This window comes from Lissotriton helveticus, chromosome 4_1 (assembly GCF_964261635.1).
Source record: "Lissotriton helveticus chromosome 4_1, aLisHel1.1, whole genome shotgun sequence".
NCBI classification, from domain to species: Eukaryota; Metazoa; Chordata; class Amphibia; order Caudata; family Salamandridae; genus Lissotriton; species Lissotriton helveticus.
This window is the reverse complement of record NC_136063.1, coordinates 1,691,894,401-1,691,921,900: the sequence shown is the minus strand read 5'-3', so window position 1 is coordinate 1,691,921,900 and position 27,500 is coordinate 1,691,894,401. Positions and strand designations below refer to the sequence as shown.

At 51.5% G+C, this 27,500-nt stretch overlaps 32 non-coding genes across 32 annotated transcripts; 13 read left to right on the top strand and 19 right to left on the bottom strand.

Annotated features, from left to right (window-relative positions):
- Positions 1 to 685: 685 nt before the first annotated feature.
- Positions 686 to 768, top strand: TRNAL-UAA (transfer RNA leucine (anticodon UAA)). The gene has a single exon. It is a non-coding gene; the product is annotated as a tRNA-Leu (tRNA).
- A 1,111-nt stretch (positions 769 to 1,879) lies between these two features.
- TRNAE-CUC (transfer RNA glutamic acid (anticodon CUC)) lies at positions 1,880 to 1,951 on the bottom strand. The gene has a single exon. It is a non-coding gene; the product is annotated as a tRNA-Glu (tRNA).
- A 625-nt stretch (positions 1,952 to 2,576) lies between these two features.
- On the bottom strand, positions 2,577 to 2,648 carry TRNAE-UUC (transfer RNA glutamic acid (anticodon UUC)). Its single transcript has one exon. It is a non-coding gene; the product is annotated as a tRNA-Glu (tRNA).
- Positions 2,649 to 2,891: 243 nt separating this feature from the next.
- TRNAL-UAA (transfer RNA leucine (anticodon UAA)) lies at positions 2,892 to 2,974 on the top strand. The gene has a single exon. It is a non-coding gene; the product is annotated as a tRNA-Leu (tRNA).
- A 1,111-nt stretch (positions 2,975 to 4,085) lies between these two features.
- TRNAE-CUC (transfer RNA glutamic acid (anticodon CUC)) lies at positions 4,086 to 4,157 on the bottom strand. The gene has a single exon. It is a non-coding gene; the product is annotated as a tRNA-Glu (tRNA).
- Positions 4,158 to 5,096: 939 nt separating this feature from the next.
- On the top strand, positions 5,097 to 5,179 carry TRNAL-UAA (transfer RNA leucine (anticodon UAA)). The gene has a single exon. It is a non-coding gene; the product is annotated as a tRNA-Leu (tRNA).
- Positions 5,180 to 6,290: 1,111 nt separating this feature from the next.
- TRNAE-CUC (transfer RNA glutamic acid (anticodon CUC)) lies at positions 6,291 to 6,362 on the bottom strand. The gene has a single exon. It is a non-coding gene; the product is annotated as a tRNA-Glu (tRNA).
- A 625-nt stretch (positions 6,363 to 6,987) lies between these two features.
- Positions 6,988 to 7,059, bottom strand: TRNAE-UUC (transfer RNA glutamic acid (anticodon UUC)). The gene has a single exon. It is a non-coding gene; the product is annotated as a tRNA-Glu (tRNA).
- Positions 7,060 to 7,302: 243 nt separating this feature from the next.
- On the top strand, positions 7,303 to 7,385 carry TRNAL-UAA (transfer RNA leucine (anticodon UAA)). The gene has a single exon. It is a non-coding gene; the product is annotated as a tRNA-Leu (tRNA).
- Positions 7,386 to 8,496: 1,111 nt separating this feature from the next.
- On the bottom strand, positions 8,497 to 8,568 carry TRNAE-CUC (transfer RNA glutamic acid (anticodon CUC)). Its single transcript has one exon. It is a non-coding gene; the product is annotated as a tRNA-Glu (tRNA).
- A 939-nt stretch (positions 8,569 to 9,507) lies between these two features.
- TRNAL-UAA (transfer RNA leucine (anticodon UAA)) lies at positions 9,508 to 9,590 on the top strand. Its single transcript has one exon. It is a non-coding gene; the product is annotated as a tRNA-Leu (tRNA).
- Positions 9,591 to 10,701: 1,111 nt separating this feature from the next.
- Positions 10,702 to 10,773, bottom strand: TRNAE-CUC (transfer RNA glutamic acid (anticodon CUC)). Its single transcript has one exon. It is a non-coding gene; the product is annotated as a tRNA-Glu (tRNA).
- Positions 10,774 to 11,398: 625 nt separating this feature from the next.
- On the bottom strand, positions 11,399 to 11,470 carry TRNAE-UUC (transfer RNA glutamic acid (anticodon UUC)). Its single transcript has one exon. It is a non-coding gene; the product is annotated as a tRNA-Glu (tRNA).
- Positions 11,471 to 11,713: 243 nt separating this feature from the next.
- TRNAF-AAA (transfer RNA phenylalanine (anticodon AAA)) lies at positions 11,714 to 11,796 on the top strand. Its single transcript has one exon. It is a non-coding gene; the product is annotated as a tRNA-Phe (tRNA).
- Positions 11,797 to 12,907: 1,111 nt separating this feature from the next.
- TRNAE-CUC (transfer RNA glutamic acid (anticodon CUC)) lies at positions 12,908 to 12,979 on the bottom strand. Its single transcript has one exon. It is a non-coding gene; the product is annotated as a tRNA-Glu (tRNA).
- Positions 12,980 to 13,603: 624 nt separating this feature from the next.
- On the bottom strand, positions 13,604 to 13,675 carry TRNAE-UUC (transfer RNA glutamic acid (anticodon UUC)). The gene has a single exon. It is a non-coding gene; the product is annotated as a tRNA-Glu (tRNA).
- A 243-nt stretch (positions 13,676 to 13,918) lies between these two features.
- TRNAL-UAA (transfer RNA leucine (anticodon UAA)) lies at positions 13,919 to 14,001 on the top strand. Its single transcript has one exon. It is a non-coding gene; the product is annotated as a tRNA-Leu (tRNA).
- A 1,111-nt stretch (positions 14,002 to 15,112) lies between these two features.
- Positions 15,113 to 15,184, bottom strand: TRNAE-CUC (transfer RNA glutamic acid (anticodon CUC)). The gene has a single exon. It is a non-coding gene; the product is annotated as a tRNA-Glu (tRNA).
- Positions 15,185 to 16,123: 939 nt separating this feature from the next.
- On the top strand, positions 16,124 to 16,206 carry TRNAL-UAA (transfer RNA leucine (anticodon UAA)). Its single transcript has one exon. It is a non-coding gene; the product is annotated as a tRNA-Leu (tRNA).
- A 1,111-nt stretch (positions 16,207 to 17,317) lies between these two features.
- TRNAE-CUC (transfer RNA glutamic acid (anticodon CUC)) lies at positions 17,318 to 17,389 on the bottom strand. Its single transcript has one exon. It is a non-coding gene; the product is annotated as a tRNA-Glu (tRNA).
- Positions 17,390 to 18,329: 940 nt separating this feature from the next.
- Positions 18,330 to 18,412, top strand: TRNAL-UAA (transfer RNA leucine (anticodon UAA)). The gene has a single exon. It is a non-coding gene; the product is annotated as a tRNA-Leu (tRNA).
- Positions 18,413 to 19,523: 1,111 nt separating this feature from the next.
- TRNAE-CUC (transfer RNA glutamic acid (anticodon CUC)) lies at positions 19,524 to 19,595 on the bottom strand. The gene has a single exon. It is a non-coding gene; the product is annotated as a tRNA-Glu (tRNA).
- Positions 19,596 to 20,219: 624 nt separating this feature from the next.
- On the bottom strand, positions 20,220 to 20,291 carry TRNAE-UUC (transfer RNA glutamic acid (anticodon UUC)). Its single transcript has one exon. It is a non-coding gene; the product is annotated as a tRNA-Glu (tRNA).
- A 243-nt stretch (positions 20,292 to 20,534) lies between these two features.
- TRNAL-UAA (transfer RNA leucine (anticodon UAA)) lies at positions 20,535 to 20,617 on the top strand. Its single transcript has one exon. It is a non-coding gene; the product is annotated as a tRNA-Leu (tRNA).
- Positions 20,618 to 21,728: 1,111 nt separating this feature from the next.
- Positions 21,729 to 21,800, bottom strand: TRNAE-CUC (transfer RNA glutamic acid (anticodon CUC)). Its single transcript has one exon. It is a non-coding gene; the product is annotated as a tRNA-Glu (tRNA).
- Positions 21,801 to 22,424: 624 nt separating this feature from the next.
- On the bottom strand, positions 22,425 to 22,496 carry TRNAE-UUC (transfer RNA glutamic acid (anticodon UUC)). Its single transcript has one exon. It is a non-coding gene; the product is annotated as a tRNA-Glu (tRNA).
- Positions 22,497 to 22,739: 243 nt separating this feature from the next.
- TRNAL-UAA (transfer RNA leucine (anticodon UAA)) lies at positions 22,740 to 22,822 on the top strand. Its single transcript has one exon. It is a non-coding gene; the product is annotated as a tRNA-Leu (tRNA).
- Positions 22,823 to 23,933: 1,111 nt separating this feature from the next.
- Positions 23,934 to 24,005, bottom strand: TRNAE-CUC (transfer RNA glutamic acid (anticodon CUC)). Its single transcript has one exon. It is a non-coding gene; the product is annotated as a tRNA-Glu (tRNA).
- A 940-nt stretch (positions 24,006 to 24,945) lies between these two features.
- On the top strand, positions 24,946 to 25,028 carry TRNAL-UAA (transfer RNA leucine (anticodon UAA)). The gene has a single exon. It is a non-coding gene; the product is annotated as a tRNA-Leu (tRNA).
- A 1,110-nt stretch (positions 25,029 to 26,138) lies between these two features.
- Positions 26,139 to 26,210, bottom strand: TRNAE-CUC (transfer RNA glutamic acid (anticodon CUC)). Its single transcript has one exon. It is a non-coding gene; the product is annotated as a tRNA-Glu (tRNA).
- Positions 26,211 to 26,835: 625 nt separating this feature from the next.
- TRNAE-UUC (transfer RNA glutamic acid (anticodon UUC)) lies at positions 26,836 to 26,907 on the bottom strand. The gene has a single exon. It is a non-coding gene; the product is annotated as a tRNA-Glu (tRNA).
- Positions 26,908 to 27,150: 243 nt separating this feature from the next.
- On the top strand, positions 27,151 to 27,233 carry TRNAL-UAA (transfer RNA leucine (anticodon UAA)). Its single transcript has one exon. It is a non-coding gene; the product is annotated as a tRNA-Leu (tRNA).
- The last annotated feature ends 267 nt before the right edge of the window (positions 27,234 to 27,500 follow it).

Below are 27,500 nucleotides of genomic sequence, written 5' to 3'. Positions count from 1 at the left end.
AGCTGGAACACTTTCTCAACCCTGTCTCGTTATTCAGCTTGCTGGAAGAATACATTGCTCTTAAGCGATTCAAGAGTGCAAGGGAGAAGAGTGCTCCAAAGTAGATGTATGCATCACAGCAGGGGTTTCCAGCAATTTACCTTTCTGGTGAGCTGGTACTGCACTTTACACACACATAGAGCACCAGACTGGGTGTAGGAGTGCGTGCGCATAAAGGTGGCTGAGGGCAATGGGAGCAAAACAACCAGGGGAACAGGGGACCCAGTCCCTTTCCTCCTCTTTCGTTCATGGGTAGGGGTACCTTTTTAAAGACCTTCGTTTAAAAAAAGCTACTGGGACAAAACACTCAAATCTATGCTTTAGAGGTATCTTCCCTGACGGGGAATCGAACCCGGGCCGCGGCAGTGAAAGCGCTAAATACTAGCCACTAGACCACCAGGGAGGAGATGCTCTTGTGTGCTTGCCTTGCTCACCCCCTTATTGTGACTAAGCTAACTCCAATATAAAAATTGCCCGTAAAGTCCGAGTGGGAGAAAGTTAGGTGTCACACAGTGTGTTTGTCATAAGCAATTACCTTTAGCCTCCTGCAAAAGCCTTTTAACTCCGCAAACAGCTCTTGCTGGACAGCCGGTGCTGCAGCAGCCAGCAGAAAAAGGGAGTTGAGTAAAGCTGGGCCTTGGGTCTCACCAGGGTGGCCGAGTGGTTAAGGTGTTGGACTTAAGATCCAATGGATGTTTGTCCGCATGGGTTCGAGCCCCATTCCTGGTATGGGTTTTCAGCTGCTTTGTAAGAAAGTGCAGATGCTTTTGAAAAGCATTTTCCTGCGCCCTTCCACTGCCCCTCTCCAACAGTCCCCATTCAAGTCTCAGCTGTGGGGTCTGCTGCTATTCTGCTACCAGCATGGATGCTTCCCAAAGCAATGCAGTGCCATCTACGCAGATCCCCTGCTTAGAGAAATACACCTCCTATATCTTTTCCCACTGAAGGGAGCAGGCGGAAGTACTTGCTTCCTGGGGAACATGGGTCTGCCCCTGGAATTTTTTAACCCGGCTCTTGCAGATTTCTCCCCTTTTTTGATTTCACCTACAAGCTCTCCCTTGCCAGAGGAGCAGGATCTGCTGATGCAGGCCCGGCTGGCTCAAACGTGCAAAGGCTTTTCCCCAAACCTCTGGGGGAAAATTGAGGAGAGTTCCCTGCCCCCGCCTCCTCTCGCCTTCCGAACGGGCTTCCAAACGGGCAATTCCCTGACGGGTCCCCCACAACCCGTCCTGCCCACAGCCACACCCCTGTATTAGAGGGTGACCCATGTCCCTCACCCTCCATGTTCGAACGGAAGGCACCGTCTGTCCTGAGGGGTGTACCAGACAGGCATCTCTCCAGCCAGGCAGACCCCTGCAGCACCCGTTAAGCTCCAAAGCCTATACATTCCCAAGATGCCACAGGTCAGTATGCAAATCAGACTGCCCTGGCCACACCCTCCCTGTGGCTGGCCTCTGCTTTTTTCCGTACGTGCAGCTCAGTTTTTTCTTACCCAGATCCAGACTTCCATTTTAGCAAAAAGGTGGGTTGCAATGGGTCCAGGATGCCATTTGGAAACAAAGCCTGCAGGCCTGTCAAAGGAGACTTCCTGCCGCACGCCATGTGGTCAGAAGCCTACAAAAGGAATTGCACTTTGGAATACAGGGTCTCACTTGCTCAAGAGCCTTGCACAAGTGACTTTCCTCCCGCTGTGGAAAGCAGCTATAAAGGGACCTTGCGAAAATGATATTTGGAGCTATACTGCGTGATGCTAGGCAAACTGTGAGTCAGAAAGCAACTTCATTTTGAGAAGCCCGCGACCTACGGGAAGGAAACGTTTTCAAGGGCAGAAGAAGGACTTTTCCCTGACCGGGAATCGAACCCGGGCCGCGGCGGTGAGAGCACCGAATCCTAACCACTAGACCACCAGGGAGCCCAGTGCCATGCAGCAAAAGTTCATACACTGCTTTCCGAATGACAAAGCTCATGGGGGCTGAAAGCTTATTTTTCTCTACAGCACATATGAATCAGAAATTGAAAAAATCCTCATAATGCCACCCGACTGTCTGTCACTTCCAAGCACAGGCCATCCTCTCCCCCTTGCTACTGAACCGATGAATTCCTGTACAATCGGGATCCACGGGAAAACACAAGAGGGACACCTAGTGGCTGCTGATGGCGCACAGACAGCTGGAACACTTTCTCAACCCTGTCTCGTTATTCAGCTTGCTGGAAGAATACATTGCTCTTAAGCGATTCAAGAGTGCAAGGGAGAAGAGTGCTCCAAAGTAGATGTATGCATCACAGCAGGGGTTTCCAGCAATTTACCTTTCTGGTGAGCTGGTACTGCACTTTACACACACATAGAGCACCAGACTGGGTGGAGGAGTGCGTGCGCATAAAGGTGGCTGAGGGCAATGGGAGCAAAACAACCTGGGGCACAGGGGACCCAGTCCCTTTCCTCCTCTTTCGTTCATGGGTAGGGGTACCTTTTTAAGGACCTTCGTTTAAAAAAAGCTACTGGGACAAAACACTCAAATCTATGCTTTAGAGGTATCTTCCCTGACCGGGAATCGAACCCGGGCCGCGGCGGTGAAAGCGCCAAATCCTAGCCACTAGACCACCAGGGAGGAGATGCTCTTATGTGCTTGCCTTGCTCACCCCCTTATTGTGACTAAGCTAACTCCAATATAAAAATTGCCCGTAAAGTCCGAGTGGGAGAAAGTTAGGTGTCACACAGTGTGTTTGTCATAAGCAATTACCTTTAGCCTCCTGCAAAAGCCTTTTAACTCCGCAAACAGCTCTTGCTGGACAGCCGGTGCTGCAGCAGCTAGCAGAAAAAGGGAGTTGAGTAAAGCTGGGCCTTGGGTCTCACCAGGGTGGCCGAGTGGTTAAGGTGTTGGACTTAAGATCCAATGGACGTTTGTCCGCATGGGTTCGAGCCCCATTCCTGGTATGGGTTTTCAGCTGCTTTGTAAGAAAGTGCAGATGCTTTTGAAAAGCATTTTCCTGCGCCCTTCCACTGCCCCTCTCCAACAGTCCCCATTCAAGTCTCAGCTGTGGGGTCTGCTGCTATTCTGCTACCAGCATGGATGCTTCCCAAAGCAATGCAGTGCCATCTACGCAGATCCCCTGCTTAGAGAAATACACCTCCTATATCTTTTCCCACTGAAGGGAGCAGGAGGAAGTACTTGCTTCCTGGGGAACATGGGTCTGCCCCTGGAATTTTTTAACCCGGCTCTTGCAGATTTCTCCCCTTTTTTGATTTCACCTACAAGCTCTCCCTTGCCAGAGGAGCAGGATCTGCTGATGCAGGCCCGGCTGGCTCAAACGTGCAAAGGCTTTTCCCCAAACCTCTGGGGGAAAATTGAGGAGAGTTCCCTGCCCCCGCCTCCTCTCGCCTTCCGAACGGGCTTCCAAACGGGCAATGCCCTGACGGGTCCCCCACAACCCGTCCTGCCCACAGTCACACCCCTGTATAAGAGGGTGACCCATGTCCCTCACCCTCCATGTTCGAACGGAAGGCACCGTCTGTCCTGAGGGGTGTACCAGACAGGCATCTCTCCAGCCAGGCAGACCCCTGCAGCACCCGTTAAGCTCCAAAGCCTATACATTCCCAAGATGCCACAGGTCAGTATGCAAATCAGACTGCCCTGGCCACACCCTCCCTGTGGCTGGCCTCTGCTTTTTTCCGTACGTGCAGCTCAGTTTTTTCTTACCCAGATCCAGACTTCCATTTTAGCAAAAAGGTGGGTTGCAATGGGTCCAGGATGCCATTTGGAAACTAAGCCTGCAGGCCTGTCAAAGGAGACTTCCTGCCGCACGCCATGTGGTCAGAAGCCTACAAAAGGAATTGCACTTTGGAATACAGGGTCTCACTTGCTCAAGAGCCTTGCACAAGTGACTTTCCTCCCGCTGTGGAAAGCAGCTATAAAGGGACCTTGCGAAAATGATATTTGGAGCTATACTGCGTGATGCTAGGAAAACTGTGAGTCACAAAGCAACTTCATTTTGAGAAGCCCGCGACCTACGGGAAGGAAAAGTTTTGAAGGGAAGAAGAAGGACTTTTCCCTGACCGGGAATCGAACCCGGGCCGCGGTGGTGAGAGCGCCGAATCCTAACCACTAGACCACCAGGGAGCCCAGTGCCATGCAGCAAACGTTCATACACTGCTTTCCGAATGACAAAGCTCATGGGGGCTGAAAGCTTATTTTTCTCTACAGCACATATGAATCAGAAATTGAAAAAATCCTCATAATGCCACCCGACTGTCTGTCACTTCCAAGCACAGGCCATCCTCTCCCCCTGCTACTGAACCGATGAATTCCTGTACAATCGGGATCCACGGGAAAACACAAGAGGGACACCTAGTGGCTGCTGATGGCGCACAGACAGCTGGAACACTTTCTCAACCCTGTCTCGTTATTCAGCTTGCTGGAAGAATACATTGCTCTTAAGCGATTCAAGAGTGCAAGGGAGAAGAGTGCTCCAAAGTAGATGTATGCATCACAGCAGGGGTTTCCAGCAATTTACCTTTCTGGTGAGCTGGTACTGCACTTTACACACACATAGAGCACCAGACTGGGTGGAGGAGTGCGTGCGCATAAAGGTGGCTGAGGGCAATGGGAGCAAAACAACCAGGGGAACAGGGGACCCAGTCCCTTTCCTCCTCTTTCGTTCATGGGTAGGGGTACCTTTTTAAAGACCTTCGTTTAAAAAAAGCTACTGGGACAAAACACTCAAATCTATGCTTTAGAGGTATCTTCCCTGACCGGGAATCGAACCCGGGCCGCGGCGGTGAAAGCGCTAAATACTAGCCACTAGACCACCAGGGAGGAGATGCTCTTGTGTGCTTGCCTTGCTCACCCCCTTATTGTGACTAAGCTAACTCCAATATAAAAATTGCCCGTAAAGTCCGAGTGGGAGAAAGTTAGGTGTCACACAGTGTGTTTGTCATAAGCAATTACCTTTAGCCTCCTGCAAAAGCCTTTTAACTCCGCAAACAGCTCTTGCTGGACAGCCGGTGCTGCAGCAGCCAGCAGAAAAAGGGAGTTGAGTAAAGCTGGGCCTTGGGTCTCACCAGGGTGGCCGAGTGGTTAAGGTGTTGGACTTAAGATCCAATGGACGTTTGTCCGCATGGGTTCGAGCCCCATTCCTGGTATGGGTTTTCAGCTGCTTTGTAAGAAAGTGCAGATGCTTTTGAAAAGCATTTTCCTGCGCCCTTCCACTGCCCCTCTCCAACAGTCCCCATTCAAGTCTCAGCTGTGGGGTCTGCTGCTATTCTGCTACCAGCATGGATGCTTCCCAAAGCAATGCAGTGCCATCTACGCAGATCCCCTGCTTAGAGAAATACACCTCCTATATCTTTTCCCACTGAAGGGAGCAGGAGGAAGTACTTGCTTCCTGGGGAACATGGGTCTGCCCCTGGAATTTTTTAACCCGGCTCTTGCAGATTTCTCCCCTTTTTTGATTTCACCTACAAGCTCTCCCTTGCCAGAGGAGCAGGATCTGCTGATGCAGGCCCGGCTGGCTCAAACGTGCAAAGGCTTTTCCCCAAACCTCTGGGGGAAAATTGAGGAGAGTTCCCTGCCCCCGCCTCCTCTCGCCTTCCGAACGGGCATCCAAACGGGCAATTCCCTGACGGGTCCCCCACAACCCGTCCTGCCCACAGCCACACCCCTGTATTAGAGGGTGACCCATGTCCCTCACCCTCCATGTTCGAACGGAAGGCACCGTCTGTCCTGAGGGGTGTACCAGACAGGCATCTCTCCAGCCAGGCAGACCCCTGCAGCACCCGTTAAGCTCCAAAGCCTATACATTCCCAAGATGCCACAGGTCAGTATGCAAATCAGACTGCCCTGGCCACACCCTCCCTGTGGCTGGCCTCTGCTTTTTTCCGTACGTGCAGCTCAGTTTTTTCTTACCCAGATCCAGACTTCCATTTTAGCAAAAAGGTGGGTTGCAATGGGTCCAGGATGCCATTTGGAAACAAAGCCTGCAGGCCTGTCAAAGGAGACTTCCTGCCGCACGCCATGTGGTCAGAAGCCTACAAAAGGAATTGCACTTTGGAATACAGGGTCTCACTTGCTCAAGAGCCTTGCACAAGTGACTTTCCTCCCGCTGTGGAAAGCAGCTATAAAGGGACCTTGCGAAAATGATATTTGGAGCTATACTGCGTGATGCTAGGCAAACTGTGAGTCAGAAAGCAACTTCATTTTGAGAAGCCCGCGACCTACGGGAAGGAAAAGTTTTCAAGGGCAGAAGAAGGACTTTTCCCTGACCGGGAATCGAACCCGGGCCGCAGCGGTGAGAGCACCGAATCCTAACCACTAGACCACCAGGGAGCCCAGTGCCATGCAGCAAAAGTTCATACACTGCTTTCCGAATGACAAAGCTCATGGGGGCTGAAAGCTTATTTTTCTCTACAGCACATATGAATCAGAAATTGAAAGAATCCTCATAATGCCACCCGACTGTCTGTCACTTCCAAGCACAGGCCATCCTCTCCCCCTTGCTACTGAACCGATGAATTCCTGTACAATCGGGATCCACGGGAAAACACAAGAGGGACACCTAGTGGCTGCTGATGGCGCACAGACAGCTGGAACACTTTCTCAACCCTGTCTCGTTATTCAGCTTGCTGGAAGAATACATTGCTCTTAAGCGATTCAAGAGTGCAAGGGAGAAGAGTGCTCCAAAGTAGATGTATGCATCACAGCAGGGGTTTCCAGCAATTTACCTTTCTGGTGAGCTGGTACTGCACTTTACACACACATAGAGCACCAGACTGGGTGGAGGAGTGCGTGCGCATAAAGGTGGCTGAGGGCAATGGGAGCAAAACAACCTGGGGCACAGGGGACCCAGTCCCTTTCCTCCTCTTTCGTTCATGGGTAGGGGTACCTTTTTAAGGACCTTCGTTTAAAAAAAGCTACTGGGACAAAACACTCAAATCTATGCTTTAGAGGTATCTTCCCTGACCGGGAATCGAACCCGGGCCGCGGCGGTGAAAGCGCCAAATACTAGCCACTAGACCACCAGGGAGGAGATGCTCTTATGTGCTTGCCTTGCTCACCCCCTTATTGTGACTAAGCTAACTCCAATATAAAAATTGCCCGTAAAGTCCGAGTGGGAGAAAGTTAGGTGTCACACAGTGTGTTTGTCATAAGCAATTACCTTTAGCCTCCTGCAAAAGCCTTTTAACTCCGCAAACAGCTCTTGCTGGACAGCCGGTGCTGCAGTAGCTAGCAGAAAAAGGGAGTTGAGTAAAGCTGGGCCTTGGGTCTCACCAGGGTGGCCGAGTGGTTAAGGTGTTGGACTTAAGATCCAATGGACGTTTGTCCGCATGGGTTCGAGCCCCATTCCTGGTATGGGTTTTCAGCTGCTTTGTAAGAAAGTGCAGATGCTTTTGAAAAGCATTTTCCTGCGCCCTTCCACTGCCCCTCTCCAACAGTCCCCATTCAAGTCTCAGCTGTGGGGTCTGCTGCTATTCTGCTACCAGCATGGATGCTTCCCAAAGCAATGCAGTGCCATCTACGCAGATCCCCTGCTTAGAGAAATACACCTCCTATATCTTTTCCCACTGAAGGGAGCAGGAGGAAGTACTTGCTTCCTGGGGAACATGGGTCTGCCCCTGGAATTTTTTAACCCGGCTCTTGCAGATTTCTCCCCTTTTTTGATTTCACCTACAAGCTCTCCCTTGCCAGAGGAGCAGGATCTGCTGATGCAGGCCCGGCTGGCTCAAACGTGCAAAGGCTTTTCCCCAAACCTCTGGGGGAAAATTGAGGAGAGTTCCCTGCCCCCGCCTCCTCTCGCCTTCCGAACGGGCTTCCAAACGGGCAATGCCCTGACGGGTCCCCCACAACCCGTCCTGCCCACAGTCACACCCCTGTATAAGAGGGTGACCCATGTCCCTCACCCTCCATGTTCGAACGGAAGGCACCGTCTGTCCTGAGGGGTGTACCAGACAGGCATCTCTCCAGCCAGGCAGACCCCTGCAGCACCCGTTAAGCTCCAAAGCCTATACATTCCCAAGATGCCACAGGTCAGTATGCAAATCAGACTGCCCTGGCCACACCCTCCCTGTGGCTGGCCTCTGCTTTTTTCCGTACGTGCAGCTCAGTTTTTTCTTACCCAGATCCAGACTTCCATTTTAGCAAAAAGGTGGGTTGCAATGGGTCCAGGATGCCATTTGGAAACAAAGCCTGCAGGCCTGTCAAAGGAGACTTCCTGCCGCACGCCATGTGGTCAGAAGCCTACAAAAGGAATTGCACTTTGGAATACAGGGTCTCACTTGCTCAAGAGCCTTGCACAAGTGACTTTCCCCCCGCTGTGGAAAGCAGCTATAAAGGGACCTTGCGAAAATGATATTTGGAGCTATACTGCGTGATGCTAGGAAAACTGTGAGTCACAAAGCAACTTCATTTTGAGAAGCCCGCGACCTACGGGAAGGAAAAGTTTTGAAGGGAAGAAGAAGGACTTTTCCCTGACCGGGAATCGAACCCGGGCCGCGGTGGTGAGAGCGCCGAATCCTAACCACTAGACCACCAGGGAGCCCAGTGCCATGCAGCAAACGTTCATACACTGCTTTCCGAATGACAAAGCTCATGGGGGCTGAAAGCTTATTTTTCTCTACAGCACATATGAATCAGAAATTGAAAAAATCCTCATAATGCCACCCGACTGTCTGTCACTTCCAAGCACAGGCCATCCTCTCCCCCTGCTACTGAACCGATGAATTCCTGTACAATCGGGATCCACGGGAAAACACAAGAGGGACACCTAGTGGCTGCTGATGGCGCACAGACAGCTGGAACACTTTCTCAACCCTGTCTCGTTATTCAGCTTGCTGGAAGAATACATTGCTCTTAAGCGATTCAAGAGTGCAAGGGAGAAGAGTGCTCCAAAGTAGATGTATGCATCACAGCAGGGGTTTCCAGCAATTTACCTTTCTGGTGAGCTGGTACTGCACTTTACACACACATAGAGCACCAGACTGGGTGGAGGAGTGCGTGCGCATAAAGGTGGCTGAGGGCAATGGGAGCAAAACAACCAGGGGAACAGGGGACCCAGTCCCTTTCCTCCTCTTTCGTTCATGGGTAGGGGTACCTTTTTAAAGACCTTCGTTTAAAAAAAGCTACTGGGACAAAACACTCAAATCTATGCTTTAGAGGTATCTTCCCTGACCGGGAATCGAACCCGGGCCGCGGCGGTGAAAGCGCTAAATACTAGCCACTAGACCACCAGGGAGGAGATGCTCTTGTGTGCTTGCCTTGCTCACCCCCTTATTGTGACTAAGCTAACTCCAATATAAAAATTGCCCGTAAAGTCCGAGTGGGAGAAAGTTAGGTGTCACACAGTGTGTTTGTCATAAGCAATTACCTTTAGCCTCCTGCAAAAGCCTTTTAACTCCGCAAACAGCTCTTGCTGGACAGCCGGTGCTGCAGCAGCCAGCAGAAAAAGGGAGTTGAGTAAAGCTGGGCCTTGGGTCTCACCAGGGTGGCCGAGTGGTTAAGGTGTTGGACTTAAGATCCAATGGACGTTTGTCCGCATGGGTTCGAGCCCCATTCCTGGTATGGGTTTTCAGCTGCTTTGTAAGAAAGTGCAGATGCTTTTGAAAAGCATTTTCCTGCGCCCTTCCACTGCCCCTCTCCAACAGTCCCCATTCAAGTCTCAGCTGTGGGGTCTGCTGCTATTCTGCTACCAGCATGGATGCTTCCCAAAGCAATGCAGTGCCATCTACGCAGATCCCCTGCTTAGAGAAATACACCTCCTATATCTTTTCCCACTGAAGGGAGCAGGAGGAAGTACTTGCTTCCTGGGGAACATGGGTCTGCCCCTGGAATTTTTTAACCCGGCTCTTGCAGATTTCTCCCCTTTTTTGATTTCACCTACAAGCTCTCCCTTGCCAGAGGAGCAGGATCTGCTGATGCAGGCCCGGCTGGCTCAAACGTGCAAAGGCTTTTCCCCAAACCTCTGGGGGAAAATTGAGGAGAGTTCCCTGCCCCCGCCTCCTCTCGCCTTCCGAACGGGCATCCAAACGGGCAATTCCCTGACGGGTCCCCCACAACCCGTCCTGCCCACAGCCACACCCCTGTATTAGAGGGTGACCCATGTCCCTCACCCTCCATGTTCGAACGGAAGGCACCGTCTGTCCTGAGGGGTGTACCAGACAGGCATCTCTCCAGCCAGGCAGACCCCTGCAGCACCCGTTAAGCTCCAAAGCCTATACATTCCCAAGATGCCACAGGTCAGTATGCAAATCAGACTGCCCTGGCCACACCCTCCCTGTGGCTGGCCTCTGCTTTTTTCCGTACGTGCAGCTCAGTTTTTTCTTACCCAGATCCAGACTTCCATTTTAGCAAAAAGGTGGGTTGCAATGGGTCCAGGATGCCATTTGGAAACAAAGCCTGCAGGCCTGTCAAAGGAGACTTCCTGCCGCACGCCATGTGGTCAGAAGCCTACAAAAGGAATTGCACTTTGGAATACAGGGTCTCACTTGCTCAAGAGCCTTGCACAAGTGACTTTCCTCCCGCTGTGGAAAGCAGCTATAAAGGGACCTTGCGAAAATGATATTTGGAGCTATACTGCGTGATGCTAGGCAAACTGTGAGTCAGAAAGCAACTTCATTTTGAGAAGCCCGCGACCTACGGGAAGGAAAAGTTTTCAAGGGCAGAAGAAGGACTTTTCCCTGACCGGGAATCGAACCCGGGCCGCAGCGGTGAGAGCACCGAATCCTAACCACTAGACCACCAGGGAGCCCAGTGCCATGCAGCAAAAGTTCATACACTGCTTTCCGAATGACAAAGCTCATGGGGGCTGAAAGCTTATTTTTCTCTACAGCACATATGAATCAGAAATTGAAAGAATCCTCATAATGCCACCCGACTGTCTGTCACTTCCAAGCACAGGCCATCCTCTCCCCCTTGCTACTGAACCGATGAATTCCTGTACAATCGGGATCCACGGGAAAACACAAGAGGGACACCTAGTGGCTGCTGATGGCGCACAGACAGCTGGAACACTTTCTCAACCCTGTCTCGTTATTCAGCTTGCTGGAAGAATACATTGCTCTTAAGCGATTCAAGAGTGCAAGGGAGAAGAGTGCTCCAAAGTAGATGTATGCATCACAGCAGGGGTTTCCAGCAATTTACCTTTCTGGTGAGCTGGTACTGCACTTTACACACACATAGAGCACCAGACTGGGTGGAGGAGTGCGTGCGCATAAAGGTGGCTGAGGGCAATGGGAGCAAAACAACCTGGGGCACAGGGGACCCAGTCCCTTTCCTCCTCTTTCGTTCATGGGTAGGGGTACCTTTTTAAGGACCTTCGTTTAAAAAAAGCTACTGGGACAAAACACTCAAATCTATGCTTTAGAGGTATCTTCCCTGACCGGGAATCGAACCCGGGCCGCGGCGGTGAAAGCGCCAAATACTAGCCACTAGACCACCAGGGAGGAGATGCTCTTATGTGCTTGCCTTGCTCACCCCCTTATTGTGACTAAGCTAACTCCAATATAAAAATTGCCCGTAAAGTCCGAGTGGGAGAAAGTTAGGTGTCACACAGTGTGTTTGTCATAAGCAATTACCTTTAGCCTCCTGCAAAAGCCTTTTAACTCCGCAAACAGCTCTTGCTGGACAGCCGGTGCTGCAGCAGCTAGCAGAAAAAGGGAGTTGAGTAAAGCTGGGCCTTGGGTCTCACCAGGGTGGCCGAGTGGTTAAGGTGTTGGACAAAAGATCCAATGGACGTTTGTCCGCATGGGTTCGAGCCCCATTCCTGGTATGGGTTTTCAGCTGCTTTGTAAGAAAGTGCAGATGCTTTTGAAAAGCATTTTCCTGCGCCCTTCCACTGCCCCTCTCCAACAGTCCCCATTCAAGTCTCAGCTGTGGGGTCTGCTGCTATTCTGCTACCAGCATGGATGCTTCCCAAAGCAATGCAGTGCCATCTACGCAGATCCCCTGCTTAGAGAAATACACCTCCTATATCTTTTCCCACTGAAGGGAGCAGGAGGAAGTACTTGCTTCCTGGGGAACATGGGTCTGCCCCTGGAATTTTTTAACCCGGCTCTTGCAGATTTCTCCCCTTTTTTGATTTCACCTACAAGCTCTCCCTTGCCAGAGGAGCAGGATCTGCTGATGCAGGCCCGGCTGGCTCAAACGTGCAAAGGCTTTTCCCCAAACCTCTGGGGGAAAATTGAGGAGAGTTCCCTGCCCCCGCCTCCTCTCGCCTTCCGAACGGGCTTCCAAACGGGCAATGCCCTGACGGGTCCCCCACAACCCGTCCTGCCCACAGTCACACCCCTGTATAAGAGGGTGACCCATGTCCCTCACCCTCCATGTTCGAACGGAAGGCACCGTCTGTCCTGAGGGGTGTACCAGACAGGCATCTCTCCAGCCAGGCAGACCCCTGCAGCACCCGTTAAGCTCCAAAGCCTATACATTCCCAAGATGCCACAGGTCAGTATGCAAATCAGACTGCCCTGGCCACACCCTCCCTGTGGCTGGCCTCTGCTTTTTTCCGTACGTGCAGCTCAGTTTTTTCTTACCCAGATCCAGACTTCCATTTTAGCAAAAAGGTGGGTTGCAATGGGTCCAGGATGCCATTTGGAAACAAAGCCTGCAGGCCTGTCAAAGGAGACTTCCTGCCGCACGCCATGTGGTCAGAAGCCTACAAAAGGAATTGCACTTTGGAATACAGGGTCTCACTTGCTCAAGAGCCTTGCACAAGTGACTTTCCTCCCGCTGTGGAAAGCAGCTATAAAGGGACCTTGCGAAAATGATATTTGGAGCTATACTGCGTGATGCTAGGCAAACTGTGAGTCAGAAAGCAACTTCATTTTGAGAAGCCCGCGACCTACGGGAAGGAAAAGTTTTGAAGGGAAGAAGAAGGACTTTTCCCTGACCGGGAATCGAACCCGGGCCGCGGCGGTGAGAGCGCCGAATCCTAACCACTAGACCACCAGGGAGCCCAGTGCCATGCAGCAAAAGTTCATACACTGCTTTCCGAATGACAAAGCTCATGGGGGCTGAAAGCTTATTTTTCTCTACAGCACATATGAATCAGAAATTGAAAAAATCCTCATAATGCCACCCGACTGTCTGTCACTTCCAAGCACAGGCCATCCTCTCCCCCTGCTACTGAACCGATGAATTCCTGTACAATCGGGATCCACGGGAAAACACAAGAGGGACACCTAGTGGCTGCTGATGGCGCACAGACAGCTGGAACACTTTCTCAACCCTGTCTCGTTATTCAGCTTGCTGGAAGAATACATTGCTCTTAAGCGATTCAAGAGTGCAAGGGAGAAGAGTGCTCCAAAGTAGATGTATGCATCACAGCAGGGGTTTCCAGCAATTTACCTTTCTGGTGAGCTGGTACTGCACTTTACACACACATAGAGCACCAGACTGGGTGGAGGAGTGCGTGCGCATAAAGGTGGCTGAGGGCAATGGGAGCAAAACAACCAGGGGAACAGGGGATCCAGTCCCTTTCCTCCTCTTTCGTTCATGGGTAGGGGTACCTTTTTAAAGACCTTCGTTTAAAAAAAGCTACTGGGACAAAACACTCAAATCTATGCTTTAGAGGTATCTTCCCTGACCGGGAATCGAACCCGGGCCGCGGCGGTGAAAGCGCCAAATACTAGCCACTAGACCACCAGGGAGGAGATGCTCTTGTGTGCTTGCCTTGCTCACCCCCTTATTGTGACTAAGCTAACTCCAATATAAAAATTGCCCGTAAAGTCCGAGTGGGAGAAAGTTAGGTGTCACACAGTGTGTTTGTCATAAGCAATTACCTTTAGCCTCCTGCAAAAGCCTTTTAACTCCGCAAACAGCTCTTGCTGGACAGCCGGTGCTGCAGCAGCCAGCAGAAAAAGGGAGTTGAGTAAAGCTGGGCCTTGGGTCTCACCAGGGTGGCCGAGTGGTTAAGGTGTTGGACTTAAGATCCAATGGATGTTTGTCCGCATGGGTTCGAGCCCCATTCCTGGTATGGGTTTTCAGCTGCTTTGTAAGAAAGTGCAGATGCTTTTGAAAAGCATTTTCCTGCGCCCTTCCACTGCCCCTCTCCAACAGTCCCCATTCAAGTCTCAGCTGTGGGGTCTGCTGCTATTCTGCTACCAGCATGGATGCTTCCCAAAGCAATGCAGTGCCATCTACGCAGATCCCCTGCTTAGAGAAATACACCTCCTATATCTTTTCCCACTGAAGGGAGCAGGAGGAAGTACTTGCTTCCTGGGGAACATGGGTCTGCCCCTGGAATTTTTTAACCCGGCTCTTGCAGATTTCTCCCCTTTTTTGATTTCACCTACAAGCTCTCCCTTGCCAGAGGAGCAGGATCTGCTGATGCAGGCCCGGCTGGCTCAAACGTGCAAAGGCTTTTCCCCAAACCTCTGGGGGAAAATTGAGGAGAGTTCCCTGCCCCCGCCTCCTCTCGCCTTCCGAACGGGCTTCCAAACGGGCAATGCCCTGACGGGTCCCCCACAACCCGTCCTGCCCACAGCCACACCCCTGTATAAGAGGGCGACCCATGTCCCTCACCCTCCATGTTCGAACGGAAGGCACCGTCTGTCCTGAGGGGTGTACCAGACAGGCATCTCTCCAGCCAGGCAGACCCCTGCAGCACCCGTTAAGCTCCAAAGCCTATACATTCCCAAGATGCCACAGGTCAGTATGCAAATCAGACTGCCCTGGCCACACCCTCCCTGTGGCTGGCCTCTGCTTTTTTCCGTACGTGCAGCTCAGTTTTTTCTTACCCAGATCCAGACTTCCATTTTAGCAAAAAGGTGGGTTGCAATGGGTCCAGGATGCCATTTGGAAACAAAGCCTGCAGGCCTGTCAAAGGAGACTTCCTGCCGCACGCCATGTGGTCAGAAGCCTACAAAAGGAATTGCACTTTGGAATACAGGGTCTCACTTGCTCAAGAGCCTTGCACAAGTGACTTTCCTCCCGCTGTGGAAAGCAGCTATAAAGGGACCTTGCGAAAATGATATTTGGAGCTATACTGCGTGATGCTAGGCAAACTGTGAGTCAGAAAGCAACTTCATTTTGAGAAGCCCGCGACCTACGGGAAGGAAAAGTTTTGAAGGGAAGAAGAAGGACTTTTCCCTGACCGGGAATCGAACCCGGGCCGCGGCGGTGAGAGCGCCGAATCCTAACCACTAGACCACCAGGGAGCCCAGTGCCATGCAGCAAAAGTTCATACACTGCTTTCCGAATGACAAAGCTCATGGGGGCTGAAAGCTTATTTTTCTCTACAGCACATATGAATCAGAAATTGAAAAAATCCTCATAATGCCACCCGACTGTCTGTCACTTCCAAGCACAGGCCATCCTCTCCCCCTGCTACTGAACCGATGAATTCCTGTACAATCGGGATCCACGGGAAAACACAAGAGGGACACCTAGTGGCTGCTGATGGCGCACAGACAGCTGGAACACTTTCTCAACCCTGTCTCGTTATTCAGCTTGCTGGAAGAATACATTGCTCTTAAGCGATTCAAGAGTGCAAGGGAGAAGAGTGCTCCAAAGTAGATGTATGCATCACAGCAGGGGTTTCCAGCAATTTACCTTTCTGGTGAGCTGGTACTGCACTTTACACACACATAGAGCACCAGACTGGGTGGAGGAGTGCGTGCGCATAAAGGTGGCTGAGGGCAATGGGAGCAAAACAACCAGGGGAACAGGGGACCCAGTCCCTTTCCTCCTCTTTCGTTCATGGGTAGGGGTACCTTTTTAAAGACCTTCGTTTAAAAAAAGCTACTGGGACAAAACACTCAAATCTATGCTTTAGAGGTATCTTCCCTGACCGGGAATCGAACCCGGGCCGCGGTGGTGAAAGCGCCAAATACTAGCCACTAGACCACCAGGGAGGAGATGCTCTTGTGTGCTTGCCTTGCTCACCCCCTTATTGTGACTAAGCTAACTCCAATATAAAAATTGCCCGTAAAGTCCGAGTGGGAGAAAGTTAGGTGTCACACAGTGTGTTTGTCATAAGCAATTACCTTTAGCCTCCTGCAAAAGCCTTTTAACTCCGCAAACAGCTCTTGCTGGACAGCCGGTGCTGCAGCAGCCAGCAGAAAAAGGGAGTTGAGTAAAGCTGGGCCTTGGGTCTCACCAGGGTGGCCGAGTGGTTAAGGTGTTGGACTTAAGATCCAATGGACGTTTGTCCGCATGGGTTCGAGCCCCATTCCTGGTATGGGTTTTCAGCTGCTTTGTAAGAAAGTGCAGATGCTTTTGAAAAGCATTTTCCTGCGCCCTTCCACTGCCCCTCTCCAACAGTCCCCATTCAAGTCTCAGCTGTGGGGTCTGCTGCTATTCTGCTACCAGCATGGATGCTTCCCAAAGCAATGCAGTGCCATCTACGCAGATCCCCTGCTTAGAGAAATACACCTCCTATATCTTTTCCCACTGAAGGGAGCAGGAGGAAGTACTTGCTTCCTGGGGAACATGGGTCTGCCCCTGGAATTTTTTAACCCGGCTCTTGCAGATTTCTCCCCTTTTTTGATTTCACCTACAAGCTCTCCCTTGCCAGAGGAGCAGGATCTGCTGATGCAGGCCCGGCTGGCTCAAACGTGCAAAGGCTTTTCCCCAAACCTCTGGGGGAAAATTGAGGAGAGTTCCCTGCCCCCGCCTCCTCTCGCCTTCCGAACGGGCTTCCAAACGGGCAATGCCCTGACGGGTCCCCCACAACCCGTCCTGCCCACAGCCACACCCCTGTATAAGAGGGTGACCCATGTCCCTCACCCTCCATGTTCGAACGGAAGGCACCGTCTGTCCTGAGGGGTGTACCAGACAGGCATCTCTCCAGCCAGGCAGACCCCTGCAGCACCCGTTAAGCTCCAAAGCCTATACATTCCCAAGATGCCACAGGTCAGTATGCAAATCAGACTGCCCTGGCCACACCCTCCCTGTGGCTGGCCTCTGCTTTTTTCCGTACGTGCAGCTCAGTTTTTTCTTACCCAGATCCAGACTTCCATTTTAGCAAAAAGGTGGGTTGCAATGGGTCCAGGATGCCATTTGGAAACAAAGCCTGCAGGCCTGTCAAAGGAGACTTCCTGCCGCACGCCATGTGGTCAGAAGCCTACAAAAGGAATTGCACTTTGGAATACAGGGTCTCACTTGCTCAAGAGCCTTGCACAAGTGACTTTCCTCCCGCTGTGGAAAGCAGCTATAAAGGGACCTTGCGAAAATGATATTTGGAGCTATACTGCGTGATGCTAGGCAAACTGTGAGTCAGAAAGCAACTTCATTTTGAGAAGCCCGCGACCTACGGGAAGGAAAAGTTTTCAAGGGCAGAAGAAGGACTTTTCCCTGACCGGGAATCGAACCCGGGCCGCGGCGGTGAGAGCGCCGAATCCTAACCACTAGACCACCAGGGAGCCCAGTGCCATGCAGCAAAAGTTCATACACTGCTTTCCGAATGACAAAGCTCATGGGGGCTGAAAGCTTATTTTTCTCTACAGCACATATGAATCAGAAATTGAAAAAATCCTCATAATGCCACCCGACTGTCTGTCACTTCCAAGCAGAGGCCATCCTCTCCCCCTTGCTACTGAACCGATGAATTCCTGTACAATCGGGATCCACAGGAAAACACAAGAGGGACACCTAGTGGCTGCTGATGGCGCACAGACAGCTGGAACACTTTCTCAACCCTGTCTCGTTATTCAGCTTGCTGGAAGAATACATTGCTCTTAAGCGATTCAAGAGTGCAAGGGAGAAGAGTGCTCCAAAGTAGATGTATGCATCACAGCAGGGGTTTCCAGCAATTTACCTTTCTGGTGAGCTGGTACTGCACTTTACACACACATAGAGCACCAGACTGGGTGGAGGAGTGCGTGCGCATAAAGGTGGCTGAGGGCAATGGGAGCAAAACAACCTGGGGCACAGGGGACCCAGTCCCTTTCCTCCTCTTTCGTTCATGGGTAGGGGTACCTTTTTAAGGACCTTCGTTTAAAAAAAGCTACTGGGACAAAACACTCAAATCTATGCTTTAGAGGTATCTTCCCTGACCGTGAATCGAACCCGGGCCGCGGCGGTGAAAGCGCCAAATACTAGCCACTAGACCACCAGGGAGGAGATGCTCTTGTGTGCTTGCCTTGCTCACCCCCTTATTGTGACTAAGCTAACTCCAATATAAAAATTGCCCGTAAAGTCCGAGTGGGAGAAAGTTAGGTGTCACACAGTGTGTTTGTCATAAGCAATTACCTTTAGCCTCCTGCAAAAGCCTTTTAACTCCGCAAACAGCTCTTGCTGGACAGCCGGTGCTGCAGCAGCCAGCAGAAAAAGGGAGTTGAGTAAAGCTGGGCCTTGGGTCTCACCAGGGTGGCCGAGTGGTTAAGGCGTTGGACTTAAGATCCAATGGACGTTTGTCCGCATGGGTTCGAGCCCCATTCCTGGTATGGGTTTTCAGCTGCTTTGTTAGAAAGTGCAGATGGTTTTGAAAAGCATTTTCCTGCGCCCTTCCACTGCCCCTCTCCAACAGTCCCCATTCAAGTCTCAGCTGTGGGGTCTGCTGCTATTCTGCTACCAGCATGGATGCTTCCCAAAGCAATGCAGTGCCATCTACGCAGATCCCCTGCTTAGAGAAATACACCTCCTATATATTTTCCCACTGAAGGGAGCAGGAGGAAGTACTTGCTTCCTGGGGAACATGGGTCTGCCCCTGGAATTTTTTAACCCGGCTCTTGCAGATTTCTCCCCTTTTTTGATTTCACCTACAAGCTCTCCCTTGCCAGAGGAGCAGGATCTGCTGATGCAGGCCCGGCTGGCTCAAACGTGCAAAGGCTTTTCCCCAAACCTCTGGGGGAAAATTGAGGAGAGTTCCCTGCCCCCGCCTCCTCTCGCCTTCCGAACGGGCTTCCAAACGGGCAATGCCCTGACGGGTCCCCCACAACCCGTCCTGCCCACAGCCACACCCCTGTATAAGAGGGTGACCCATGTCCCTCACCCTCCATGTTCGAACGGAAGGCACCGTCTGTCCTGAGGGGTGTACCAGACAGGCATCTCTCCAGCCAGGCAGACCCCTGCAGCACCCGTTAAGCTCCAAAGCCTATACATTCCCAAGATGCCACAGGTCAGTATGCAAATCAGACTGCCCTGGCCACACCCTCCCTGTGGCTGGCCTCTGCTTTTTTCCGTACGTGCAGCTCAGTTTTTTCTTACCCAGATCCAGACTTCCATTTTAGCAAAAAGGTGGGTTGCAATGGGTCCAGGATGCCATTTGGAAACAAAGCCTGCAGGCCTGTCAAAGGAGACTTCCTGCCGCACGCCATGTGGTCAGAAGCCTACAAAAGGAATTGCACTTTGGAATACAGGGTCTCACTTGCTCAAGAGCCTTGCACAAGTGACTTTCCTCCCGCTGTGGAAAGCAGCTATAAAGGGACCTTGCGAAAATGATATTTGGAGCTATACTGCGTGATGCTAGGCAAACTGTGAGTCAGAAAGCAACTTCATTTTGAGAAGCCCGCGACCTACGGGAAGGAAAAGTTTTGAAGGGAAGAAGAAGGACTTTTCCCTGACCGGGAATCGAACCCGGGCCGCGGCGGTGAGAGCGCCGAATCCTAACCACTAGACCACCAGGGAGCCCAGTGCCATGCAGCAAAAGTTCATACACTGCTTTCCGAATGACAAAGCTCATGGGGGCTGAAAGCTTATTTTTCTCTACAGCACATATGAATCAGAAATTGAAAAAATCCTCATAATGCCACCCGACTGTCTGTCACTTCCAAGCACAGGCCATCCTCTCCCCCTGCTACTGAACCGATGAATTCCTGTACAATCGGGATCCACGGGAAAACACAAGAGGGACACCTAGTGGCTGCTGATGGCGCACAGACAGCTGGAACACTTTCTCAACCCTGTCTCGTTATTCAGCTTGCTGGAAGAATACATTGCTCTTAAGCGATTCAAGAGTGCAAGGGAGAAGAGTGCTCCAAAGTAGATGTATGCATCACAGCAGGGGTTTCCAGCAATTTACCTTTCTGGTGAGCTGGTACTGCACTTTACACACACATAGAGCACCAGACTGGGTGGAGGAGTGCGTGCGCATAAAGGTGGCTGAGGGCAATGGGAGCAAAACAACCAGGAGAACAGGGGACCCAGTCCCTTTCCTCCTCTTTCGTTCATGGGTAGGGGTACCTTTTTAAAGACCTTCGTTTAAAAAAAGCTACTGGGACAAAACACTCAAATCTATGCTTTAGAGGTATCTTCCCTGACCGGGAATCGAACCCGGGCCGCGGCGGTGAAAGCGCCAAATACTAGCCACTAGACCACCAGGGAGGAGATGCTCTTGTGTGCTTGCCTTGCTCACCCCCTTATTGTGACTAAGCTAACTCCAATATAAAAATTGCCCGTAAAGTCCGAGTGGGAGAAAGTTAGGTGTCACACAGTGTGTTTGTCATAAGCAATTACCTTTAGCCTCCTGCAAAAGCCTTTTAACTCCGCAAACAGCTCTTGCTGGACAGCCGGTGCTGCAGCAGCCAGCAGAAAAAGGGAGTTGAGTAAAGCTGGGCCTTGGGTCTCACCAGGGTGGCCGAGTGGTTAAGGTGTTGGACTTAAGATCCAATGGACGTTTGTCCGCATGGGTTCAAGCCCCATTCCTGGTATGGGTTTTCAGCTGCTTTGTAAGAAAGTGCAGATGCTTTTGAAAAGCATTTTCCTGCGCCCTTCCACTGCCCCTCTCCAACAGTCCCCATTCAAGTCTCAGCTGTGGGGTCTGCTGCTATTCTGCTACCAGCATGGATGCTTCCCAAAGCAATGCAGTGCCATCTACGCAGATCCCCTGCTTAGAGAAATACACCTCCTATATCTTTTCCCACTGAAGGGAGCAGGAGGAAGTACTTGCTTCCTGGGGAACATGGGTCTGCCCCTGGAATTTTTTAACCCGGCTCTTGCAGATTTCTCCCCTTTTTTGATTTCACCTACAAGCTCTCCCTTGCCAGAGGAGCAGGATCTGCTGATGCAGGCCCGGCTGGCTCAAACGTGCAAAGGCTTTTCCCCAAACCTCTGGGGGAAAATTGAGGAGAGTTCCCTGCCCCCGCCTCCTCTCGCCTTCCGAACGGGCTTCCAAACGGGCAATGCCCTGACGGGTCCCCCACAACCCGTCCTGCCCACAGCCACACCCCTGTATAAGAGGGCGACCCATGTCCCTCACCCTCCATGTTCGAACGGAAGGCACCGTCTGTCCTGAGGGGTGTACCAGACAGGCATCTCTCCAGCCAGGCAGACCCCTGCAGCACCCGTTAAGCTCCAAAGCCTATACATTCCCAAGATGCCACAGGTCAGTATGCAAATCAGACTGCCCTGGCCACACCCTCCCTGTGGCTGGCCTCTGCTTTTTTCCGTACGTGCAGCTCAGTTTTTTCTTACCCAGATCCAGACTTCCATTTTAGCAAAAAGGTGGGTTGCAATGGGTCCAGGATGCCATTTGGAAACAAAGCCTGCAGGCCTGTCAAAGGAGACTTCCTGCCGCACGCCATGTGGTCAGAAGCCTACAAAAGGAATTGCACTTTGGAATACAGGGTCTCACTTGCTCAAGAGCCTTGCACAAGTGACTTTCCTCCCGCTGTGGAAAGCAGCTATAAAGGGACCTTGCGAAAATGATTTTTGGAGCTATACTGCGTGATGCTAGGCAAACTGTGAGTCAGAAAGCAACTTCATTTTGAGAAGCCCGCGACCTACGGGAAGGAAAAGTTTTGAAGGGAAGAAGAAGGACTTTTCCCTGACCAGGAATCGAACCCGGGCCGCGGCGGTGAGAGCGCCGAATCCTAACCACTAGACCACCAGGGAGCCCAGTGCCATGCAGCAAAAGTTCATACACTGCTTTCCGAATGACAAAGCTCATGGGGGCTGAAAGCTTATTTATCTCTACAGCACATATGAATCAGAAATTGAAAAAATCCTCATAATGCCACCCGACTGTCTGTCACTTCCAAGCACAGGCCATCCTCTCCCTCTGCTACTGAACCGATGAATTCCTGTACAATCGGGATCCACGGGAAAACACAAGAGGGACACCTAGTGGCTGCTGATGGCGCACAGACAGCTGGAACACTTTCTCAACCCTGTCTCGTTATTCAGCTTGCTGGAAGAATACATTGCTCTTAAGCGATTCAAGAGTGCAAGGGAGAAGAGTGCTCCAAAGTAGATGTATGCATCACAGCAGGGGTTTCCAGCAATTTACCTTTCTGGTGAGCTGGTACTGCACTTTACACACACATAGAGCACCAGACTGGGTGGAGGAGTGCGTGCGCATAAAGGTGGCTGAGGGCAATGGGAGCAAAACAACCAGGGGAACAGGGGACCCAGTCCCTTTCCTCCTCTTTCGTTCATGGGTAGGGGTACCTTTTTAAAGACCTTCGTTTAAAAAAAGCTACTGGGACAAAACACTCAAATCTATGCTTTAGAGGTATCTTCCCTGACCGGGAATCGAACCCGGGCCGCGGCGGTGAAAGCGCCAAATACTAGCCACTAGACCACCAGGGAGGAGATGCTCTTGTGTGCTTGCCTTGCTCACCCCCTTATTGTGACTAAGCTAACTCCAATATAAAAATTGCCCGTAAAGTCCGAGTGGGAGAAAGTTAGGTGTCACACAGTGTGTTTGTCATAAGCAATTACCTTTAGCCTCCTGCAAAAGCCTTTTAACTCCGCAAACAGCTCTTGCTGGACAGCCGGTGCTGCAGCAGCCAGCAGAAAAAGGGAGTTGAGTAAAGCTGGGCCTTGGGTCTCACCAGGGTGGCCGAGTGGTTAAGGTGTTGGACTTAAGATCCAATGGACGTTTGTCCGCATGGGTTCGAGCCCCATTCCTGGTATGGGTTTTCAGCTGCTTTGTAAGAAAGTGCAGATGCTTTTGAAAAGCATTTTCCTGCGCCCTTCCACTGCCCCTCTCCAACAGTCCCCATTCAAGTCTCAGCTGTGGGGTCTGCTGCTATTCTGCTACCAGCATGGATGCTTCCCAAAGCAATGCAGTGCCATCTACGCAGATCCCCTGCTTAGAGAAATACACCTCCTATATCTTTTCCCACTGAAGGGAGCAGGAGGAAGTACTTGCTTCCTGGGGAACATGGGTCTGCCCCTGGAATTTTTTAACCCGGCTCTTGCAGATTTCTCCCCTTTTTTGATTTCACCTACAAGCTCTCCCTTGCCAGAGGAGCAGGATCTGCTGATGCAGGCCCGGCTGGCTCAAACGTGCAAAGGCTTTTCCCCAAACCTCTGGGGGAAAATTGAGGAGAGTTCCCTGCCCCCGCCTCCTCTCGCCTTCCGAACGGGCTTCCAAACGGGCAATGCCCTGACGGGTCCCCCACAACCCGTCCTGCCCACAGCCACACCCCTGTATAAGAGGGCGACCCATGTCCCTCACCCTCCATGTTCGAACGGAAGGCACCGTCTGTCCTGAGGGGTGTACCAGACAGGCATCTCTCCAGCCAGGCAGACCCCTGCAGCACCCGTTAAGCTCCAAAGCCTATACATTCCCAAGATGCCACAGGTCAGTATGCAAATCAGACTGCCCTGGCCACACCCTCCCTGTGGCTGGCCTCTGCTTTTTTCCGTACGTGCAGCTCAGTTTTTTCTTACCCAGATCCAGACTTCCATTTTAGCAAAAAGGTGGGTTGCAATGGGTCCAGGATGCCATTTGGAAACAAAGCCTGCAGGCCTGTCAAAGGAGACTTCCTGCCGCACGCCATGTGGTCAGAAGCCTACAAAAGGAATTGCACTTTGGAATACAGGGTCTCACTTGCTCAAGAGCCTTGCACAAGTGACTTTCCTCCCGCTGTGGAAAGCAGCTATAAAGGGACCTTGCGAAAATGATATTTGGAGCTATACTGCGTGATGCTAGGCAAACTGTGAGTCAGAAAGCAACTTCATTTTGAGAAGCCCGCGACCTACGGGAAGGAAAAGTTTTCAAGGGCAGAAGAAGGACTTTTCCCTGACCGGGAATCGAACCCGGGCCGCGGCGGTGAGAGCGCCGAATCCTAACCACTAGACCACCAGGGAGCCCAGTGCCATGCAGCAAAAGTTCATACACTGCTTTCCGAATGACAAAGCTCATGGGGGCTGAAAGCTTATTTTTCTCTACAGCACATATGAATCAGAAATTGAAAAAATCCTCATAATGCCACCCGACTGTCTGTCACTTCCAAGCACAGGCCATCCTCTCCCCCTTGCTACTGAACCGATGAATTCCTGTACAATCGGGATCCACAGGAAAACACAAGAGGGACACCTAGTGGCTGCTGATGGCGCACAGACAGCTGGAACACTTTCTCAACCCTGTCTCGTTATTCAGCTTGCTGGAAGAATACATTGCTCTTAAGCGATTCAAGAGTGCAAGGGAGAAGAGTGCTCCAAAGTAGATGTATGCATCACAGCAGGGGTTTCCAGCAATTTACCTTTCTGGTGAGCTGGTACTGCACTTTACACACACATAGAGCACCAGACTGGGTGGAGGAGTGCGTGCGCATAAAGGTGGCTGAGGGCAATGGGAGCAAAACAACCTGGGGCACAGGGGACCCAGTCCCTTTCCTCCTCTTTCGTTCATGGGTAGGGGTACCTTTTTAAGGACCTTCGTTTAAAAAAAGCTACTGGGACAAAACACTCAAATCTATGCTTTAGAGGTATCTTCCCTGACCGGGAATCGAACCCGGGCCGCGGCGGTGAAAGTGCCAAATACTAGCCACTAGACAACCAGGGATGAGATGCTCTTGTGTGCTTGCCTTGCTCACCCCCTTATTGTGACTAAGCTAACTCCAATATAAAAATTGCCCGTAAAGTCCGAGTGGGAGAAAGTTAGGTGTCACACAGTGTGTTTGTCATAAGCAATTACCTTTAGCCTCCTGCAAAAGCCTTTTAACTCCGCAAACAGCTCTTGCTGGACAGCCGGTGCTGCAGCAGCCAGCAGAAAAAGGGAGTTGAGTAAAGCTGGGCCTTGGGTCTCACCAGGGTGGCCGAGTGGTTAAGGCGTTGGACTTAAGATCCAATGGACGTTTGTCCGCATGGGTTCGAGCCCCATTCCTGGTATGGGTTTTCAGCTGCTTTGTAAGAAAGTGCAGATGGTTTTGAAAAGCATTTTCCTGCGCCCTTCCACTGCCCCTCTCCAACAGTCCCCATTCAAGTCTCAGCTGTGGGATCTGCTGCTATTCTGCTACCAGCATGGATGCTTCCCAAAGCAATGCAGTGCCATCTACGCAGATCCCCTGCTTAGAGAAATACACCTCCTATATCTTTTCCCACTGAAGGGAGCAGGAGGAAGTACTTGCTTCCTGGGGAACATGGGTCTGCCCCTGGAATTTTTTAACCCGGCTCTTGCAGATTTCTCCCCTTTTTTGATTTCACCTACAAGCTCTCCCTTCCCGGAGGAGCAGGATCTGCTGATGCAGGCCCAGCTGGCTCAAACGTGCAAAGGCTTTTCCCCAAACCTCTGGGGGAAAATTGAGGAGAGTTCCCTGCCCCCGCCTCCTCTCGCCTTCCGAACGGGCTTCCAAACGGGCAATGCCCTGACGGGTCCCCCACAACCCGTCCTGCCCACAGCCACACCCCTGTATAAGAGGGTGACCCATGTCCCTCACCCTCCATGTTCGAACGGAAGGCACCGTCTGTCCTGAGGGGTGTACCAGACAGGCATCTCTCCAGCCAGGCAGACCCCTGCAGCACCCGTTAAGCTCCAAAGCCTATACATTCCCAAGATGCCACAGGTCAGTATGCAAATCAGACAGCCCTGGCCACACCCTCCCTGTGGCTAGCCTCTGCTTTTTTCCGTACGTGCAGCTCAGTTTTTTCTTACCCAGATCCAGACTTCCATTTTAGCAAAAAGGTGGGTTGCAATGGGTCCAGGATGCCATTTGGAAAAAAAACTGCAGGCCTGTCAAAGGAGACTTCCTGCCGCACGCCATGTGGTCAGAAGCCTACAAAAGGAATTGCACTTTGGAATACAGGGTCTCACTTGCTCAAGAGCCTTCCACAAGTGACTTTCCTCCCGCTGTGGAAAGCAGCTATAAAGGGACCTTGCGAAAATGATATTTGGAGCTATACTGCGTGATGCTAGGCAAACTGTGAGTCAGAAAGCAACTTCATTTTGAGAAGCCCGCGACCTACGGGAAGGAAAAGTTTTCAAGGGCAGAAGAAGGACTTTTCCCTGACCGGGAATCGAACCCGGGCCGCGGTGGTGAGAGCGCCGAATCCTAACCACTAGACCACCAGGGAGCCCAGTGCCATGCAGCAAAAGTTCATACACTGCTTTCCGAATGACAAAGCTCATGGGGGCTGAAAGCTTATTTTTCTCTACAGCATATATGAATCAGAAATTGAAAAAATCCTCATAATGCCACCCGACTGTCTGTCACTTCCAAGCACAGGCCATCCTCTCCCCCTTGCTACTGAACCGATGAATTCCTGTACAATCGGGATCCACGGGAAAACACAAGAGGGACACCTAGTGGCTGCTGATGGCGCACAGACAGCTGGAACACTTTCTCAACCCTGTCTCGTTATTCAGCTTGCTGGAAGAATACATTGCTCTTAAGCGATTCAAGAGTGCAAGGGAGAAGAGTGCTCCAAAGTAGATGTATGCATCACAGCAGGGGTTTCCAGCAATTTACCTTTCTGGTGAGCTGGTACTGCACTTTACACACACATAGAGCACCAGACTGGGTGGAGGAGTGCGTGCGCATAAAGGTGGCTGAGGGCAATGGGAGCAAAACAACCTGGGGCACAGGGGACCCAGTCCCTTTCCTCCTCTTTCGTTCATGGGTAGGGGTACCTTTTTAAGGACCTTCGTTTAAAAAAAGCTACTGGGACAAAACACTCAAATCTATGCTTTAGAGGTATCTTCCCTGACCGGGAATCGAACCCGGGCCGCGGCGGTGAAAGCGCCAAATCCTAGCCACTAGACCACCAGGGAGGAGATGCTCTTGTGTGCTTGCCAAGCTCACCCCCTTATTGTGACTAAGCTAACTCCAATATAAAAATTGCCCGTAAAGTCCGAGTGGGAGAAAGTTAGGTGTCACACAGTGTGTTTGTCATAAGCAATTACCTTTAGCCTCCTGCAAAAGCCTTTTAACTCCGCAAACAGCTCTTGCTGGACAGCCGGTGCTGCAGCAGCCAGCAGAAAAAGGGAGTTGAGTAAAGCTGGGCCTTGGGTCTCACCAGGGTGGCCGAGTGGTTAAGGTGTTGGACTTAAGATCCAATGGACGTTTGTCCGCATGGGTTCGAGCCCCATTCCTGGTATGGGTTTTCAGCTGCTTTGTAAGAAAGTGCAGATGCTTTTGAAAAGCATTTTCCTGCGCCCTTCCACTGCCCCTCTCCAACAGTCCCCATTCAAGTCTCAGCTGTGGGGTCTGCTGCTATTCTGCTACCAGCATGGATGCTTCCCAAAGCAATGCAGTGCCATCTACGCAGATCCCCTGCTTAGAGAAATACACCTCCTATATCTTTTCCCACTGAAGGGAGCAGGAGGAAGTACTTGCTTCCTGGGGAACATGGGTCTGCCCCTGG